Source organism: Dendrobates tinctorius, unplaced genomic scaffold, assembly GCF_039654945.1.
Source record: "Dendrobates tinctorius isolate UK_male_01 unplaced genomic scaffold, ASM3965494v1 ptg000073l, whole genome shotgun sequence".
NCBI lineage: Eukaryota > Metazoa > Chordata > Amphibia > Anura > Dendrobatidae > Dendrobates > Dendrobates tinctorius.
This window is the reverse complement of record NW_027361741.1, coordinates 14304983-14324106: the sequence shown is the minus strand read 5'-3', so window position 1 is coordinate 14324106 and position 19124 is coordinate 14304983.

The following is a 19124-nucleotide window of genomic DNA, read 5'->3' as shown; positions in this document are numbered from 1 at the left end:
CTTCCTCTCCCACGTGGATGGCCACGCTGCGCCACACCTGCAAGCTCTTCCTCTGAGCTATCCCCACTTGCTTGCTGCCCCTCAGCATGCCATGATGGGTCAAGGACCTCGTCATCCAGTACACTTTCGTCAGCAGAAACTGGCAGCTGAGTTTCATCATCATCTGCTGACTGGGGTATGGTCACTGTGGGCACTGGCCCACCCTCCACTTCTTCCTCAGACTGACACAGTGGTTGCACATCTGTGCACACTACCTCTTCTTCAGCTGCAGGAGTGCTGTCTGGATGGCACACAGATTCCAAGCCAACAGATTCTGAGAAGAGGATTAAGGTTGGCTCCTGGCCCTCTGAATGTCTGGGCAATTTAGAGGAAGAAGCAGATGGGTGCTGCTCTTCAGTGGCCTGACCCGATGTGGTGGAGAGGTCCTGGGAGGATGCTGTGCTCATTGAGGTGGATTCCTCAGCTGCCATCCAACCAACAACGGTTTCTACTTGATCCTCTCTTATCAGCCTATGGCCCTGCGCTCCTAACAAGCTGCGAATAAATGACTGCTGCCGGGTGAAAGTAGGTGCTGAGTGACTTGGGCCTGCTGCTTGCTCTGGATGTGCACCATGTCTAGCTGCTGATGCACCTCTTCCGCGGCCGCCGCGGGGACGTCCCTTACTCCCTGCCTTCTTCATCTCTATCGATGAATTCAGAATGGCAAGAAAGTAATTATTAGGAATTAGTGTGCTTATTCCTGTAGGACTACAAACAGGTATAAGAAACACTAATGGCACTGTATTATGATGGTGTGTCTGCTACACTTTATTTGAATCTAGTGTGGCCTACACAAAGAGTAACGTGTGTTTGTGGTATTGGTGTACACGTTACGGTCGGATGTCACAGCGCAGTAAATGATACTGCTGTGATACCAAGAAAAAAGGATTCTCCGGGACTGGGCCAGGTGCTGTGTGGCACCAGCCACAGGGGTTGTTTGGGTCCCTCACAGCACAATCCCTATATAGTGTTTAACTTTTAGGAAAAAACAGGGGAAGGGGATTTAAGGGATGAAAAGAAAAGGCAGTGAGACACACACCACACAGTGCTGCAGCAAGAGGAGCTGCAGCAGCTGCAGTGAATGTGCTCTGCACTGTCTCAGTAAGCACCTCACTGAGAGCCTGCACAGCACAAAAAATGAAACTGAGCGGGGTCAGTGAGGAAAAAGACTGCTTCTGTAACACACAGGGGCTGCTACAGTCGCTGAAAAACAATTTGTATCGCTATAAGATCCGAGATCTCTCCCTATCTACAACAGCAACCTATCCCTATCTGCTTTCACAGTAGAGTGAGTCTAAAATGGCAGGCGCAGCCTTTTATACTGCTTGATCACACCATCCAGCCAGCCAATCGCAGCGCAGCCTCTAGCTAGCAAGTTTAGACTCCTTCTACCAAGCTTAGGGGAGTTACACAATGTTGGCAGCAATTCTTCAGCTCCTGATTGGCTCCACGGAGCGCTCAGAGGCTGAAGGATTATGGGATTTCCGATTTCCGATATGAAGAAAATATCGGAATCGGAAATCGGTATTCTGATATCGCAAATATCGGGCCGATTTCCAATATTTCAATATCGGAAAGCTCATCCCTAATAGTATATGATATATCCCTGATGAGAAATCATTGCAGGATTAGTATTGCAGAAAAACGTCAGATGGATTTGTCACAGTGCAGGAGCAATGTAGCAATGCCATTGATAACCAACCAAGTCTGGCTGTATGCTTTTGATACACAACTGGTGCAGTATAAATGGTCTACAATATTTCCCTTCCAGAAAAAAATAGCAGGATCACTGCAACAGGAGTCTGTGAACCGTGGAGGATGAAGTCTTTTTGCATTCATGTGAAGAGCCTACATTGATGAAGAACAGTTTGTCCAAACATTAGTGAGTGAGGTCTATAACGATAAATGGAAATTAGTGGATGATTGCTAACTGATGAATGTATGAACGTTTTTATTTTGGAACATCTGGATAGCACTAATTATGTCTGGCTCACCCAACAGGCACATTGCATGTGACAGCACAATCCATAAACTTGCACATTATTTGTTGTGTTGCATCTTTCCCATGCCTAGCTAGGTCATTACAAAAGCAATGACTGGAGAATCCAGCTTTGAACCCTGTAGTATTATGAATGTAGCTCTGAACTATAGTACCACCTATAATTTAGGATCAGTAAAAGATATGTAAGGCAGTATATTAATAAATGTAGCTAACTTTGAATAAAATAGTAAAAGTAAACTGTAAAGTTGTGTCCTAAGATGAGCATGTGCTTTTAGTGTCTTATTTCTGGATGTGTCTGTCTTTTTACAATATACTAACTGTAAAATGCCCTGTTTATAGCAGTTTTTCTTGATCTCTGCATTGCAGGACCAATCAATCAGAATCATTTCACTATTCTGCTTATCCTCCTATAACACAGAGGTTCCAGCTTCTATTAATTCACTTCTGGGAATCTTTTAAAGACAACTTAAAATGAAGCACCAGACAGATGGAAAAAAATACCATAGCTTTATCATAAAATAACTAAACAACAAGCTTGCACTATACTAAAATGCTAGGAGCGTGCTATATAAATCAATTAATGTCCTTCCTGACAAAATGTAGTTTATGCTCAAGAAAAAATGTAACACTATTCTCATACAAACCTAATATTTTAGAAACCTCTTGGTGTAGATCCTGTGCATGTCTATCCTGATGCCATGTATTATTAAGTATATAGGGCAAGATTGGTTTATCTATAATTTTTTATAATATCTCTCACTAGTCTGACTTAAATAAAATATGGATTCCCTATAATTAACTCCTTTCCGACAATGGGCGTAATAGTACGTGACATGACAGCTGATTTATACAGCTGACATGTGACTGCAATAGCTGCGGGTGGACTCGCGATCCACCCGCGGCTGTTAACCCATTAAATGCAGCTGTCAATCTCTGACTGTGGCATTTAACTCACTGTTCCAGCAAGCGTGCTGGAAAACCCTCCCATCGGTGACCCCGTCATGTGATCTTAGGTCTCCAATGGGTTGGAATGACAACCATAGGTCTCCAGCAGACCTCTATGGTTGTCATTGCGAATTGCTATGAGCATCTCCCTGTGGTCAGCAAATGAGCATTTCTGCTACATACAGGTGATCTGATTTTCACTATCATCCTCTGGGAGGAATCTGTTGAGCCTATCTTGAAAGTTAAAGGGGATACCGATAGTTTTCTTACTTTTCCTGGGTAGCTCTCCAAGCACTAGCTCATGGGCCAATTTTTTCAGATAGGCTCTTCTACGGAGTGGTTCAAGCTGGTATTCAAGGTAAATCACTTGTGAATTTATACCACCCAAATTCAACATAGTGAAAAATATGACCATTGGCCAGCACCTGGAGTATCAGCTCATGCTGAAAGTTTAGCACATCTGATCATCTATATCAACACCCCATTTGATTGCATGATAAAATGTTATAAGAACAAAAAAAAAGAAGGAGACACACTGGCACTCACAGGCAGATAGTGGACTGAAGCAACTGGTAGCTGAACAGGGTCTGTGCGCAATCTGTCTGATTAACACATGTTAAGGTATAAAGAAAGAAAATACTGTGCTACAGCCCTAGGTTCAGAGATATATATAAGCATACATAGTAACACAGTAATATAGTTAGCAAGGCCGAGAAAATACATTTGTCCATCCAGTTCAGCCCATAATCCCCAGATCTACGTCCTTCTAAAGAACCTAATAACTGTAAGGGTGTGTGCACACGCTGTGGATTCTGGTGTGGATCCGCAGCGGATTTGGCCGCTGCGGATCCGCAGCAGTTTCTGCTGCGGTGTACAGTACCATTATTCCCTATGGGAAATGGAAACCGCTGTGCAGACACTGCGGAATTTTCTGCGCAGATTATCTGCGGTTTCTAAACCAATGTCAATTCATTCTGCGGATTCCGCAGCGGTTTCCTATCTCCTCCATTGTGGAGATGGTGAAATCGTAGGGCCAAACCGCAGGATAATCTGCAGATAAACCACAGGTCTTTTGACCTGCGGATTTATCGGCGGATTTTACAAAATCCGGCCGGATCAATCCGCAGCATAATCCGCAGCGTTTGCACGTACCCTAAGACACAATACTGTTACACTCCAGGAAGACATCCAGGCATCTCTTAAACCTCTCAACTGAGTTCGCCATCACCACTTCCTCAGGCAAGGAATTCCAGATTCTCACTGCCCTAACAGTAAAGAATTCTCTTCTATGTTGGTGGAGAAACCTTCTCTCCTCCAGATGCAGAGAATGCCTCCTTCTGACTGTCACATTCCTTGGTATAAACAGATCCTCAAAGAAATATTTGTATTGTCCCCTTATATACTTATTCATGGTTATTTGATCACCCCTCAGTCATCTTTTTTCTAAACTAAATAATCCAAATTTTCCTAATCTCTCTGGGTATTGTAGTTCCCCCATCCCCTTTATTAATTTTGTTGCCCTCCTTTGTACTCACTCCAGTTCCATTATATCCTTCCTGAGCACCGGTGCCCTTAACTGTACACAGTACTCTATGTGCGGTCTAACCAGATATTTGTACAGGGGCAGTATAATGCTCTCATCCTGTGTATCCAGACCTCTTTTAAAGAACCCCATGATCCTGTTTGCCTTGGCAGCCGCTGCCTGGCACTGGCTGCTCCAGGTAAGTTTATCATTAACTAGGATCCCCAAGTCCTTCTCCATGTCAGATTTACCCAGTGGTTTCCCGTGCAATGTCTAATGGTGATATTGATTCCTTCTTCCCATGTGTAAAACCTTACATTTATCATTGTTAAACCCCATCTGCCACCTTTTGACCCAAGTTTCCAACTTATCCAGATCCATCTGTAGCAGAATACTATCTTCTCTTGTATCGACTGCTTTACATAGCTTTGTATCATCTGCAAATATCAATATTTTACTGTCTAAACTTTCTACCAGATCGTTAATAAATATGTTGAAGAGAATAGGTCCCAACACCGACCCCTGTCGTACCCCACTGGTCACAGTGACCCAGTTAGAGAATATACCATTTATAACCACCCTCTGCTTTCTATCACTAAGCCAGTTACTTACCCATTTACACACATTTTTCCCCAGATCCAGCATTCTGTGACGTATACTGTGACGACAGGTAGGTTACGTCCGAGAGTGGACCCTCTGGATCGCGGCACTGGAGCTCCCGGGGTGAGCGCGCCAGGTGGTGCCGACCCCTATACAGGGGCCGTTAGGGGCAGGCCCTCAGAAGACAGATGCTGCGACTGCTAGAACCAAGAGGGGTGGCTCAAAGGACTGAGTGAGGGGTGCAGGACTGAGAACGGAATGCAGAAGGGATTAGGAAGTACAGAGTGGAGAGCAGGATGGAAACATGGAGTATAGGACCAGGCACAGAGAGGGGAGTACGGGACAGAGACACGGAGTACAGGACTGGGCACTGGGGTACAGGGCGGAGACACGGAGTACAGGACTGGGCACTGGGGTGCAGGACGCAGACACGGAGTACAGGACTGGGCACTGGGGTGCAGGACGGAGACACGGAGTACAGGACTGGGCACTGGAGTACAGGACTGAGGAGAGAGAGTGAGAAGGGGAAACCCCTAAACACTTGGCCAGGATACCGTAAGGAAAGGCACACGATAATCAGGCATCTCCACCATGTTGGAGATGCCTGATATACCCCTTGCTGCTGGCTGATTGGGCGCTCAGGCTTCTGGGCAGGCGCTGCAGGGTTAAGAGACCTGCAGAGTGTGCGCCCGCGGCCTAAGGCGCCCGCACAAAGCAGGCACACGCCGGACAGAGAGGAATGAGGAGGAGGCGGGCACAGTGCGGCGTGGCGAGCGCCGGTGAGTATAGGCGGCAGCGGGCCCCGCCACTGCTGGGACGGCGGCAGCTACCACCACCGACGTGACACATTCTCATTTTGTGTACCAACCTCTATTGTGGCACGGTATCAAATGCTTTGGGAAAATCAAGATATACCACATCCAGTGACTCACCTTGGTCCAGTCTATATCTTACTTCTTCATAAAAACTGATTAGATTGATTTGACAGGAGCGATTCCTCATAAACCCATGCTGATATGGAGTTAAACAATTATTCTCATTGAGATAATCCGAAATAACATCCCTCAGAAATCCTTCAAATATTTTACCAACAATAGAGGCTAGACTCACTGGCCTATAATTTCCAGGTTCACTTTTAGAGCCCTTTTTGAATATTGGAATCACATTTGCTATGCACCAGTCCTATAGAACAGACCCCATCGCTATAGAGTCCCTAAATATAAGAAATAATGGTTTGTCTATCACATTACTTAGTTCTCTTAGTACTTGTGGGTGTATGCCCTCCGGACCCAGAGATTTATCTGTTTTAATCTTATTTACTCGGTTCCGCACCTCTTCTTGGGTTAGATTGGTGACCCTTAATATAGGGTTTTCTTTGTCTCTCAGCATTTCACCTAGCATTTTATTTTCCACCGTGAATACCGTCGAGAAGAAGGTGTTTAATATATTAGCTTTATCCTCGTCATCTACAACCATTCTTTCCTCACAATATTTTAAGGGGCCTGCACTTTCACTTTGGATTCTTTTGCTATTGATAAAGTTGAAGAACAGTTTGGGATTAATTTTACTCTCCTTAGAAATGTTCTTCTCAGTTTCCTTTTTGGCAGCTTTAATTAGTTTTTAAGAAAAAGTATTTTTCTCCCTATAGTGTTTTTTTAGAGCTTCAATTGTGCCATTCTTTTTTAGTAGTTTAAATGCTTTATTTTTACTGTTAATTGCCCCTCTTACTACTTTGTTTAGCCACATTGGGTTTTTCCTATTTCTTGTCCTTTTATTCCCACAAGGTATAAACCGCTTGCAGTGCCTATTTTGGATGTTCTTAAACATTTCCCATTTATTATCTGTATTCTTATTTCTGAGGACATTGTCTAAGTCAACCAGATTAACCCCTTAATCCCATGTGATGTACTATCCTGTCCATGTGCCCTGGGACTTAATTCCCAGGGACGGGATAGTACGTCACAGCGATCAGCGGCGCCCACGTGGTGAGCGCCGCTGATCGCGGCCAGGTGTCAGCTGATTATCATAGCTGACACCCGGCACAATGTGTCAGGGGCGGTCACGGACATGATCGCAGTGTACCGGGGGTTAAAGGGGAACATCGGCAGGGAGGGGGCTCCATCCGTGCTTTCCTGAGCCCCCCACAGCAGCGCAATGTGCAGCGCTGCTGTGGGGGTCTCTTTCCCTACAGGTCCCCGGATCCAAGATGGCGACAGGGACCTTCGAGGGCCTGTAGTGAGCTGACTTCCTCAGTGCCTGCAAAGCGCAGGCATGAGGAAGTCTGCATCTATGCAGTGATCTGTGATGTGACAGATCAGCGATCTGTCACAGGACAGTGATGTCCCACCTGGGACAACCTAATAAAGTTAAAAAAAAAAAAGTGTAAAAATAATTTAAAAAAAAAAATCGCTAAATAAATTAGAAAAAATATTTCCCAATAAATTCATTTTTTGGAAATAAAAAAAGAAAAAAACAGTAGAAGTACACATATTTGATATCGCCGCATCCGTAACGACCTGACCTATAATACTGTCCCATTAGATAACCCCTTTAGCGAACCCCTTAAAAAATAAAAATAAAAAACGAAGCAAAAAATAAAGATTTATTATCATACTGCCGAACAAAAAATGCAATAACGCGCGTTCAAAAAGACGCATATAAATATCCATGGTACCGCTGAAAACGGCATCTTGTCTCGCAAAAAACGAGCCACCATACAGCATCATCAGCAAAAAAATAAAAAAGTTATAGCTCGCAGAATAAAGCAATGCAAAAATAATTATTCTTTATATAAAATAGTTTCCAAGAGAAAAAGGTCGCACTCTGCGGGATAATGATGAATGTTTATTGACACTGAATTACATGTCACGTCGGAGATGTGAAGGAGAGTGTGTCAAATGGCTGACTACGGCCGTTTCACGCTACTCGAGCGCTTCCACGGGTCAAAGTGCAGGAGGAAATGACGGATACTTATGCATACCAATCACTCCTCCTGCCAGCTACTAAAAAAATAACAAGTGAAACAGACAAGTGTTACGTGCAGACATATAAAAACATACAATTTACCGCCTCAGCGGGAACAATACCTTTACATATAAAATTACAAAGATTACAAGGAACAATAAATCATTATCAGTGTTACTGGTTAACCCCTATAATTAAGTTAACTCTTCTGGATAATCTATTCCGGACCAAATATGTGCTCCCATTAAATATAATATAATTGTGATATATTGAGACTATGTCGTAGCTCCTGTCTCCAGGATAAAAATCACTGACACCTATCTTATTGCCATTTATATTATAATAATATCCTAGAAAAACTATTTTCTCACGATCAAAACGGATTAAGACAAATTTAACTATGTAGTACAAAATTAAGCGAATAATAAACTGCCCCAATTTTATATAAATTTTTTTATCAAGCAAAATACCACGCCGAATGTCATAAATTTATATACCTCCCAGACATGATTCTTGTGTTATAATCTCATAATATTAAGCAAAATACATTTATATGAATCAATTATCATAAAAAAATAGCCATATCTATTTTATCATTGAAACCTGCGGGACCCGTCGCCCGTGTATCCATAATCCATTTCGATTCCCGCTGCAATAATAATTTATGCAAGTTCCCCCCTTGTGGGGGTAACATCACTTTTTCAATACCCGCAAAAGTAAGGACACCCGGATCCGTCCCATGTACAGTCCTGACATGGTCAATGAGACGTGGAACTCCTTTCCCAGATTTTATCGACTTGAAGTGCTCCCGAAATCGAACATAAAGCGGGCGTATTGTCTTTCCTATATAAAAAAAACCGACATGTACAGAAGATAACATAAACCACATGATCAGTCTTGCATGTAATAAAGCTGGACACCGTATGTCTAACTGCACCCATTTGCAGTGTACGATCAGTACAATGATACCTACAATAGGGACATTGTCCACATTTATAATTACCTTTAGGTATTCCTTGATTTAACCCATGTGTCACGTTGAGTTATTAAACGATTCTGGACTAAAACGTCCCTAATCCTTGTACTGCGTCTGTTGGAAATCAAAGGTTCTCTGGACACTATATCAATCAATTCCCTGTCTTGTTCCAAAACATGCCAATGTTTCCTTATTACGGATCTGATTTGTCTATCCATGGGGCCATAACGAAAACAAAAGGTAAATCTTTTTTCTTTCTTACTTTCTTTACTCTGTTGATTTATTATGCATCTCCTGTTATCATCCCATTGTGATTTCACTTTTTGAAGTGTAGTATCTAATAAATGGTCAGGGTACCCTCGTTGTCTCAATCTCTCATGTAATTCTCTGGATTGTCGTTCCCGACCCTCAACTGTATTATTGACACGAAATATTCGTAAAAATTGACTATATGGTAATGAATTAACAGTATGTGTGGGGTGATAACTGTCAAACCGCAATACGGAGTTGGTGGCTATAGGTTTCCTAAAAACCGATGTACATATAGTATCATCCTTGATCTCCAAAAGGACATCAAGAAACTCCAATTTGGTACCTCCAAAATTATATGTGAACACCATATTCATGTGATTAATGTCATTTAAATAGTTAACAAATTCAACAAATGTCTCTTTTGTACCCTCCCAGATTATGAACACATCGTCCACATATCTGAGGTATAATCTGATGTGTCTGAAATACCTCTGCATATTATAAACGTATTTCTCCTCAAAAGCTCCCAAGAACAAATTCGCAAACGTGCAAGATACCGGCGTGCCCATCGCAGTTCCCACATTTTGACAATACCATTTTGAATCAAAAGTAAAAGCATTGTGTGTTAGAATAAAACTCAATGCATCACAAACGAAATCTATGAAACCTTGCTCTTTCCCTGTCGTACCTAAAATTTCCCTAATAGTGTCAACTCCCAATTGTTGAGGAATTCTTGTATAGAGACTTTCTACATCTATTGATGTTAAAAAGAAACCAGGTTGCCACCCAAACCCATGTATTACTTCTAGAAAAGCTTTAGTGTCTCTTATATAGGACGGGATCTGAATAAGCAATGGCCGTAATAGCCAATCTACATATTGTGAAAGTGCCTCCGTCACTGATCCTATCCCAGAAACAATGGGGCGACCTGGAGGACGGAATAGGGATTTGTGTATCTTAGGTACATGGTACCAATGGGGACGCGTAGGAAAATCAGGCAACAATTTTTCTGCCTTTTTTTCAGAAATAATATTTTTTATGACATATTGCCTGAGTAAGGACCTCAAATCTTTTATGAATTTGTGGGTAGGATCCCCCATCAATTTCGTATATGTGACTGTATCTGATAGATGTCGGTGGGCTTCTGCTAGGTACATATCTCTCGGCAATAACACTTTATTCCCTCCTTTATCTGATGGTCTCACCACTGTGTCTGTCCATTCTCTAATTTCTCTCAATGCTGACTTCTCTGCCACTGTCAAATTTGAGGGAGCTGTGGGATATACTAATGCCTCTACATCTTTAATGACTAACGTCTCAAATAAATCAATAAGATTTCCTGGGGAGACAGGGGGCATATATTGTGATGTTACCCCCCCTAAAAAAGGTGTATAAATCGTTTGTGGGTAGTCACCCCTAGATTCAGTGATACTCAACAATAGGGCAGCATCTTCATGCACTTCTGCCAATGTACCTACTCCTGCCATAAATCCCAAAGGACCCACTTCACATTGCACCTCCCCTGATAATGGAGTGTTAATGGGGTTTTTTTGTAAAAATTGCTTGTGTAGATGCATCTTCCTAATGGATTTAAATAAATCAATCTTAAATTCTGTCAAATCAAAACTATCTGGTATACAAAAATTCAGACCCTTGGCTAATAATGAATGATGTGAATCATTCAACACATGATCAGTTAAATTTATTACTGCATGCGACAGTGTGTCCCTTATCGTCTCGATCTCCATGAGACTTGCTTTCTCTTGCGGTTTTGTCCATACGGCCTTCCTCCTTCCTCTTCTGATCTTCCGCCTAAAGGGATATTATGTCCAGACACACCTGCTTCTGCTGATATCTGCTGGTCAATTGCAGACATGGATAAACTGGCTCCCTCTCCCATGCTTGAATCAGAATCCGTTGTTAAATAATCTCTCCTGTGTGGAGCCTGATGCTGTTTACGATAATGGCGCTTATATTTCCCTTTTCCTGATTGTCCAGTATGTACATTCATTCTTTGCTTAGTCCAACTGAATATCTGGCCATTCAAAAAATCATGTTTGTCTCGTAAAAATTTGTCTCGTTTTCTAGACTTAAGGCTAGTTTCACACTTGCTTTTTTTTGCAGCGCGTTTTTCCCGCAAAAAAACGCATTGAAAAAACGCATACAAAAGCATACAACTGCTGCGTTTTTTTCAAGCATTTTTATGAGCATGCATGAAAAAAACGCAGCGTTTTTATGCGTTTGTATGCGTTTTTAGTGCGTTTTTACCGCGTTTGCGTTTTTTTCCAACATTTTTAGGTGGCCCCTCACACTACCCAAACCATGACTTTACTAACCCTAACCCTGACCCTAACCCTAACCCTAACCCTGACCCTAACCCTAACCCTGACCCTAACCCTTAACCAAATCATACTTAACCCTAACCCAAACCCTAAACCCTAACTAACCCTAACCCTAACCCTGACCCTAACCCTAACCCTAACCCTGACCCTAACCCTAACCCTGACCCTAACCCTAACCCTAACCCTGACCCTAACCCTTAACAAAACCATACTTAACCCTAACCCTGACCCTAACCCTAACCCTAACCCTAACCCTGACCCTAACCCTTAACCAAACCATACTTAACCCTAATCCTGACCCTAACCCTGACCCTAACCCTAAAACTAACCCTAACCCTGACCCTAACCCTTAACAAAACCATACTTAACCCTAATCCTGACCCTAACCCTGACCCTAACCCTTAACAAAACCATACTTAACCCTAACCCTGACCCTAACCCTAACCCTGACCCTAACCCTAACCCTAACCCTGACCCTAACTCTTAACCAAACCATACTTAACCCTAATCCTGACCCTAACCCTGACCCTAATCCTTAACAAAACCATACTTAACCCTAACCCTGACCCTAACCCTAACCCTGACCCTAACCCTAACCCTAACCCTGACCCTAACCCTAACCCTAACCCTAACCCTGACCCTAACCCTTAACAAAACCATACTTAACCCTAATCCTGACCCTAACCCTGACCCTAACCCTTAACCAAACCATACTTAACCCTAACCCTGACCCAAACCCCAACCCTAACCCTGACCCTGACCCTATCCCTAACCCTAAACCCCCTTAACTAACCCTAACTCTAACCCAAACCCCTAAATTCCATGGTTAAAAAAAAAAAACGCATATGCAAAAAAACGCATACATGAGCATGCCAGTGCGCACATATGCGCATCCATAGGCTATAATGGCCATTTTTAGCGCAAAACGTGCGCATATGTGCGCATGCGCTTTTTTGCAGGGCCAAAAAATGCAACATGCTGCGTCTGGAAAATACAAACGCACACCCCAAAAAAACGCAGCGCATGAAAATCGCATACATGCGCTTACAAGCGCGCAGGTATGCGCACCCATGTTAAATAAAGGGGAAAAAACGCATGCGCTAAAAAACGCAAATGTGAAACCAGCCTAATCTCTGCCTGCATTGGCAACAATTTACTGTCCATTTTTTTATTAGCAAGACGAATGTAGTTTCCAAGAGAAAAAGGTCGCACTCTGCGGGATAATGATGAATGTTTATTGACACTGAATTACATGTCACGTCGGAGATGTGAAGGAGAGTGTGTCAAATGGCTGACTACGGCCGTTTCACGCTACTCGAGCGCTTCCACGGGTCAAAGTGCAGGAGGAAATGACGGATACTTATGCATACCAATCACTCCTCCTGCCAGCCACTAAAAAAATAACAAGTGAAACAGACAAGTGTTACGTGCAGACATATAAAAACATACAATTTACCGCCTCAGCGGGAACAATACCTTTACATATAAAATTACAAAGATTGCAAGGAACAATAAATCATTATCAGTGTTACTGGTTAACCCCTATAATTAAGTTAACTCTTCTGGATAATCTATTCCGGACCAAATGTGTGCTCCCATTAAATATAATATAATTGTGATATATTGCGACTATGTCGTAGCTCCTGTCTCCAGGATAAAAATCACTGACACCTATCTTATTTTTTTATGTTTTTATATGTCTGCACGTAACACTTGTCTGTTTCACTTGTTATTTTTTTAGTGGCTGGCAGGAGGAGTGATTGGTATGCATAAGTATCCGTCATTTCCTCCTGCACTTTGACCCGTGGAAGCGCTCGAGTAGCGTGAAACGGCCGTAGTCAGCCATTTGACACACTCTCCTTCACATCTCCGACGTGACATGTAATTCAGTGTCAATAAACGTTCATCATTATCCCACAGAGTGCGACCTTTTTCTCTTGGAAACTACATTCGTCTTGCTACGAGGTCAAGCACCCGGGAGTCCTGGATGTGAGCTCTCCGCCTGCTACCAGCCACGGACCTTAGCACGGTAACAGCGGTGCCGTCCACTTTCTTGCATTGACTTCATTAGCATTATTTGTTTCTGGACTGAGCACGCTTGGTTACCGGATTGTTAGTTTGGATTATCCAGACGCAGCACATGAAGTAGTTTAACCATATCTTTGGACATGGAGGCGGATACAGCTACACTGGGACAGAGCTTACAGGCTGGTCGGGAGGATGTTGATAATTACTTCAAAGAGTGTGAAACGTGTGATGAAGTGCAGGCTTTAAGCACTAAAGCTTTGGAATTTAAATTAATGAATCTGGCTGAGAGGGAAACAAAGTTATTTTGGACCAATAATTCATTGAAGTCCTACAGAGACTGTGGACGTGTACCTCGCGGATTGAGAGTGTGGAAGGAAATTTCTGAGTTCAAAGGTGATGCTTCCTTTAGAATGGAATGGGAGAAAATTCTACTTAAATGTTCGCAAGATTTATTGCAATTGGTCTTGGATACCAACTTGCGTAATTATGACACAGTTAAAGAGGATTTAATGAAATCACAAGAAGAGTTAAAATCGAGAATGACAGATAATCAGTGGCTTACATTTAATAAAAAAATGGACAGTAAATTGTTGCCAATGCAGGCAGAGATTAAGGCTAGAAAACGAGACAAATTTTTAAGAGACAAACATGATTTTTTGAATGGCCAGATATTCAGTTGGAATAAGCAAAGAATGAATGTACATACTGGACAATCAGGAAAAGGGAAATATAAGCGCCATTATCGTAAACAGCATCAGGCTCCACACAGGAGAGATTATTTAACAACGGATTCTGATTCAAGCATGGGAGAGGGAGCCAGTTTATCCATGTCTGCAATTGACCAGCAGATATCAGCAGACGCAGGTGTGTCTGGACATAATATCCCTTTAGGCGGAAGATCAGAAGAGGAAGGAGGAAGGCCGTATGGACAAAACCGCAAGAGAAAGCAAGTCTCATGGAGATCGAGACGATAAGGGACACACTGTCGCATGCAGTAATAAATTTAACTGATCATGTGTTGAATGATTCACATCATTCATTATTAGCCAAGGGTCTGAATTTTTGTATACCAGATAGTTTTGATTTGACAGAATTTAAGATTGATTTATTTAAATCCATTAGGAAGATGCATCTGCACAAGCAATTTTTACAAAAAAACCCCATTAACACTCCATTATCAGGGGAGGTGCAATGTGAAGTGGGTCCTTTGGGATTTATGGCAGGAGTAGGTACATTGGCAGAAGTGCATGAAGATGCTGCCCTATTGTTGAGTATCACTGAATCTAGGGGTGACTACCCACAAACGATTTATACACCTTTTTTAGGGGGGGTAACATCACAATATATGCCCCCTGTCTCCCCAGGAAATCTTATTGATTTATTTGAGACGTTAGTCATTAAAGATGTAGAGGCATTAGTATATCCCACAGCTCCCTCAAATTTGACAGTGGCAGAGAAGTCAGCATTGAGAGAAATTAGAGAATGGACAGACACAGTGGTGAGACCATCAGATAAAGGAGGGAATACAGTGTTATTGCCGAGAGATATGTACCTAGCAGAAGCCCACCGACATCTATCAGATACAGTCACGTATATGAAATTGATGGGGGATCCTACCCACAAATTCATAAAAGATTTGAGGTCCTTACTCAGGGAATATGTCATAAAAAATATTATTTCTGAAAAAAAGGCAGAAAAATTGTTGCCTGATTTTCCTACGCGTCCCCATTGGTACCATGTACCTAAGATACACAAATCCCTATCCTGTCCTCCAGGTCGCCCCATTGTTTCTGGGATAGGATCAGTGACGGAGGCACTTTCACAATATGTAGATTGGCTATTACGGCCATTGCTTATTCAGATCCCGTCCTATATAAGAGACACTAAAGCTTTTCTAGAAGTTATACATGGGTTTGGGTGGCAACCTGGTTTCTTTTTAACATCAATAGATGTAGAAAGTCTCTATACAAGAATTCCTCAACAATTGGGAGTTGACACTATTAGGGAAATTTTAGGTACGACAGGGAAAGAGCAAGGTTTCATAGATTTCGTTTGTGATGCATTGAGTTTTATTCTAACACACAATGCTTTTACTTTTGATTCAAAATGGTATTGTCAAAATGTGGGAACTGCGATGGGCACGCCGGTATCTTGCACGTTTGCGAATTTGTTCTTGGGAGCTTTTGAGGAGAAATACGTTTATAATATGCAGAGGTATTTCAGACATATCAGATTATACCTCAGATATGTGGACGATGTGTTCATAATCTGGGAGGGTACAAAAGAGACATTTGTTGAATTTGTTAACTATTTAAATGACATGAATCACATGAACATGGTGTTCACATATAATTTTGGAGGTACCAAATTGGAGTTTCTTGATGTCCTTTTGGAGATCAAGGATGATACTATATGTACATCGGTTTTTAGGAAACCTATAGCCACCAACTCTGTATTGCGGTTTGACAGTTATCACCCCACACATACTGTTAATTCATTACCATATAGTCAATTTTTACGAATATTTCGTGTCAATAATACAGTTGAGGGTCGGGAACGACAATCCAGAGAATTACATGAGAGATTGAGACAACGAGGGTACCCTGACCATTTATTAGATACTACACTTCAAAAAGTGAAATCACAATGGGATGATAACAGGAGATGCATAATAAATCAACAGAGTATAGAAAGTAAGAAAGAAAAAAGATTTACCTTTTGTTTTCGTTATGGCCCCATGGATAGACAAATCAGATCCGTAATAAGGAAACATTGGCATGTTTTGGAACAAGACAGGGAATTGATTGATATAGTGTCCAGAGGACCTTTGATTTCCAACAGACGCAGTACAAGGATTAGGGATGTTTTAGTCCAGAATCGTTTAATAACTCAACGTGACACATGGTTAAATCAAGGAATACCTAAAGGTAATTATAAATGTGGACAATGTCCCTATTGTAGGTATCATTGTACTGATCGTACACTGCAAATGGGTGCAGTTAGACATACGGTGTCCAGCTTTATTACATGCAAGACTGATCATGTGGTTTATGTTATCTTCTGTACATGTCGGTTTTTTTATATAGGAAAGACAATACGCCCGCTTTATGTTCGATTTCGGGAGCACTTCAAGTCGATAAAATCTGGGAAAGGAGTGCCACGTCTCATTGACCATGTCAGGACTGTACATGGGACGGATCCGGGTGTCCTTACTTTTGCGGGTATTGAAAAAGTGATGTTACCCACACAAGGGGGGAACTTGCATAAATTATTATTGCAGCGGGAATCGAAATGGATCATGGATACACGGGCGACGGGTCCCGCAGGTTTCAATGATAAAGTAGATATGGCTATTTTTTTATGATAATTGATTCATATAAATGTATTTTGCTTAATATTATGAGATTATAACACAAGAATCATGTCTGGGAGGTATATAAATTTATGACATTCGGCGTGGTATTTTGCTTGATAAAAAAATTTATATAAAATTGGGGCAGTTTATTATTCGCTTAATTTTGTACTACATAGTTAAATTTGTCTTAATCCGTTTTGATCGTGAGAAAATAGTTTTTCTAGGATATTATTATAATATAAATGGCAATAAGATAGGTGTCAGTGATTTTTATCCTGGAGACAGGAGCTACGACATAGTCTCAATATATCACAATTATATTATATTTAATGGGAGCACATATTTGGTCCGGAATAGATTATCCAGAAGAGTTAACTTAATTATAGGGGTTAACCAGTAACACTGATAATGATTTATTGTTCCTTGTAATCTTTGTAATTTTATATGTAAAGGTATTGTTCCCGCTGAGGCGGTAAATTGTATGTTTTTATATGTCTGCACGTAACACTTGTCTGTTTCACTTGTTATTTTTTTAGTGGCTGGCAGGAGGAGTGATTGGTATGCATAAGTATCTGTCATTTCCTCCTGCACTTTGACCCGTGGAAGCGCTCGAGTAGCGTGAAACGGCCGTAGTCAGCCATTTGACACTCTCCTTCACATCTCCGACGTGACATGTAATTCAGTGTCAATAAACATTCATCATTATCCCGCAGAGTGCGACCTTTTTCTCTTGAAAACTACATTCGTCTTGCTACGAGGTCAAGCACCCGGGAGTCCTGGATGTGAGCTCTCCGCCTGCTGCCAGCCACGGACCTTAGCACGGTAACAGCGGTGCCGTCCGCTTTCTTGCATTGACTTTATATAAAATAGTTTTCATTGCATAAAACCGCCAAAACATAAAAAAGACATAAATGAGGCATCGCTGCAACCATACTGACCCAAAGAATAAAAGCGCTTTATCAATTTTACTGCATGCGGAACGGTGTAAGCGCACCCCCCAAAAGAAATTCATGAAACACTGGTTTTTGTTCATTCTGCGTCCCAAAAATCGGAATAAAAAGCGATCAAAAAATGTCACATGCCCGAACATGATACCAATAAAAGCATCAACTCGTCCCGCAAAAAATAAGACCTCACATGACTCGGTGGGTCAAAATATGGAAAAATTATAGCTCTCAATATGTGGTGATGCAAAAGCTATTTTTACAATAAAAAGCGTCTTTTAGCGTGTGACAGCTGCCAAAAAAACCCCCGCCATAAATAGTAAATCAACCCCCCCGTTATCACCCCCTTAGTTAGGGAAAAGTAATAAAATTAAAAGAAAATGTATTTATTTTCATTTTCCCATTAGGGCTAGGGTTAGGGCTAGGGTTAGGGCTAGGGTAAGGGCTGAGATTAGGGTTAGGGGTGTGTTGGGGTTAGGGTTGGAGTTAGAATTGGGGGTTTCCACTGTTTGGGCACATCAGGTGCTCTCCAAATGCAACATGGCGTCGGATCTCAATTCCAGCCAATTCTGCGTTGAAAAAGTCAAATGGTGCGCCTTCCCTTCCAAACTCTGTCAAGCGCCCAAATAGTGTTTTACCCCCACATATAGGGTATCAGCCTACTCAGGACAAATTGTAAAACAACTTTTGGGGTCCAATTTCTCCTGTTACCCTTAGGAAAATAAAAAATTGGGGCAAAAATATCATTTTTGTGGAAAAAAATGATTTTTTATTTTCACGCCCGGGCGTTATAAACTTCTGTGAATCACTTGAGGGTTCAAAGTGCTCAACACACATCTAGATAAGTTCCGTGGGGGGTCTAGTTTCCAAAATGGGGTCACTTGTGGGGAGTTTCAATAGTTTAGGTACATCAGGGGCTCTCCAAAAGCAACATGACACCCGCATACCATTCCATCAAAGTCTGCATTCCAAAACGTCACTACTTCCCTTCCGAGCCCTGACGTGTGCCCATACAGTAGTTTTCTCCCACATATGAGGCATCAGCGTACTCAGGACAAATTGGACAACAACCTTTTGGCGTCCAATTTCTCCTGGTACCCTTGGGAAAATAAAAAAATTGGTGACTAAAAGATCATGTTTGTGGAAAAAATACAA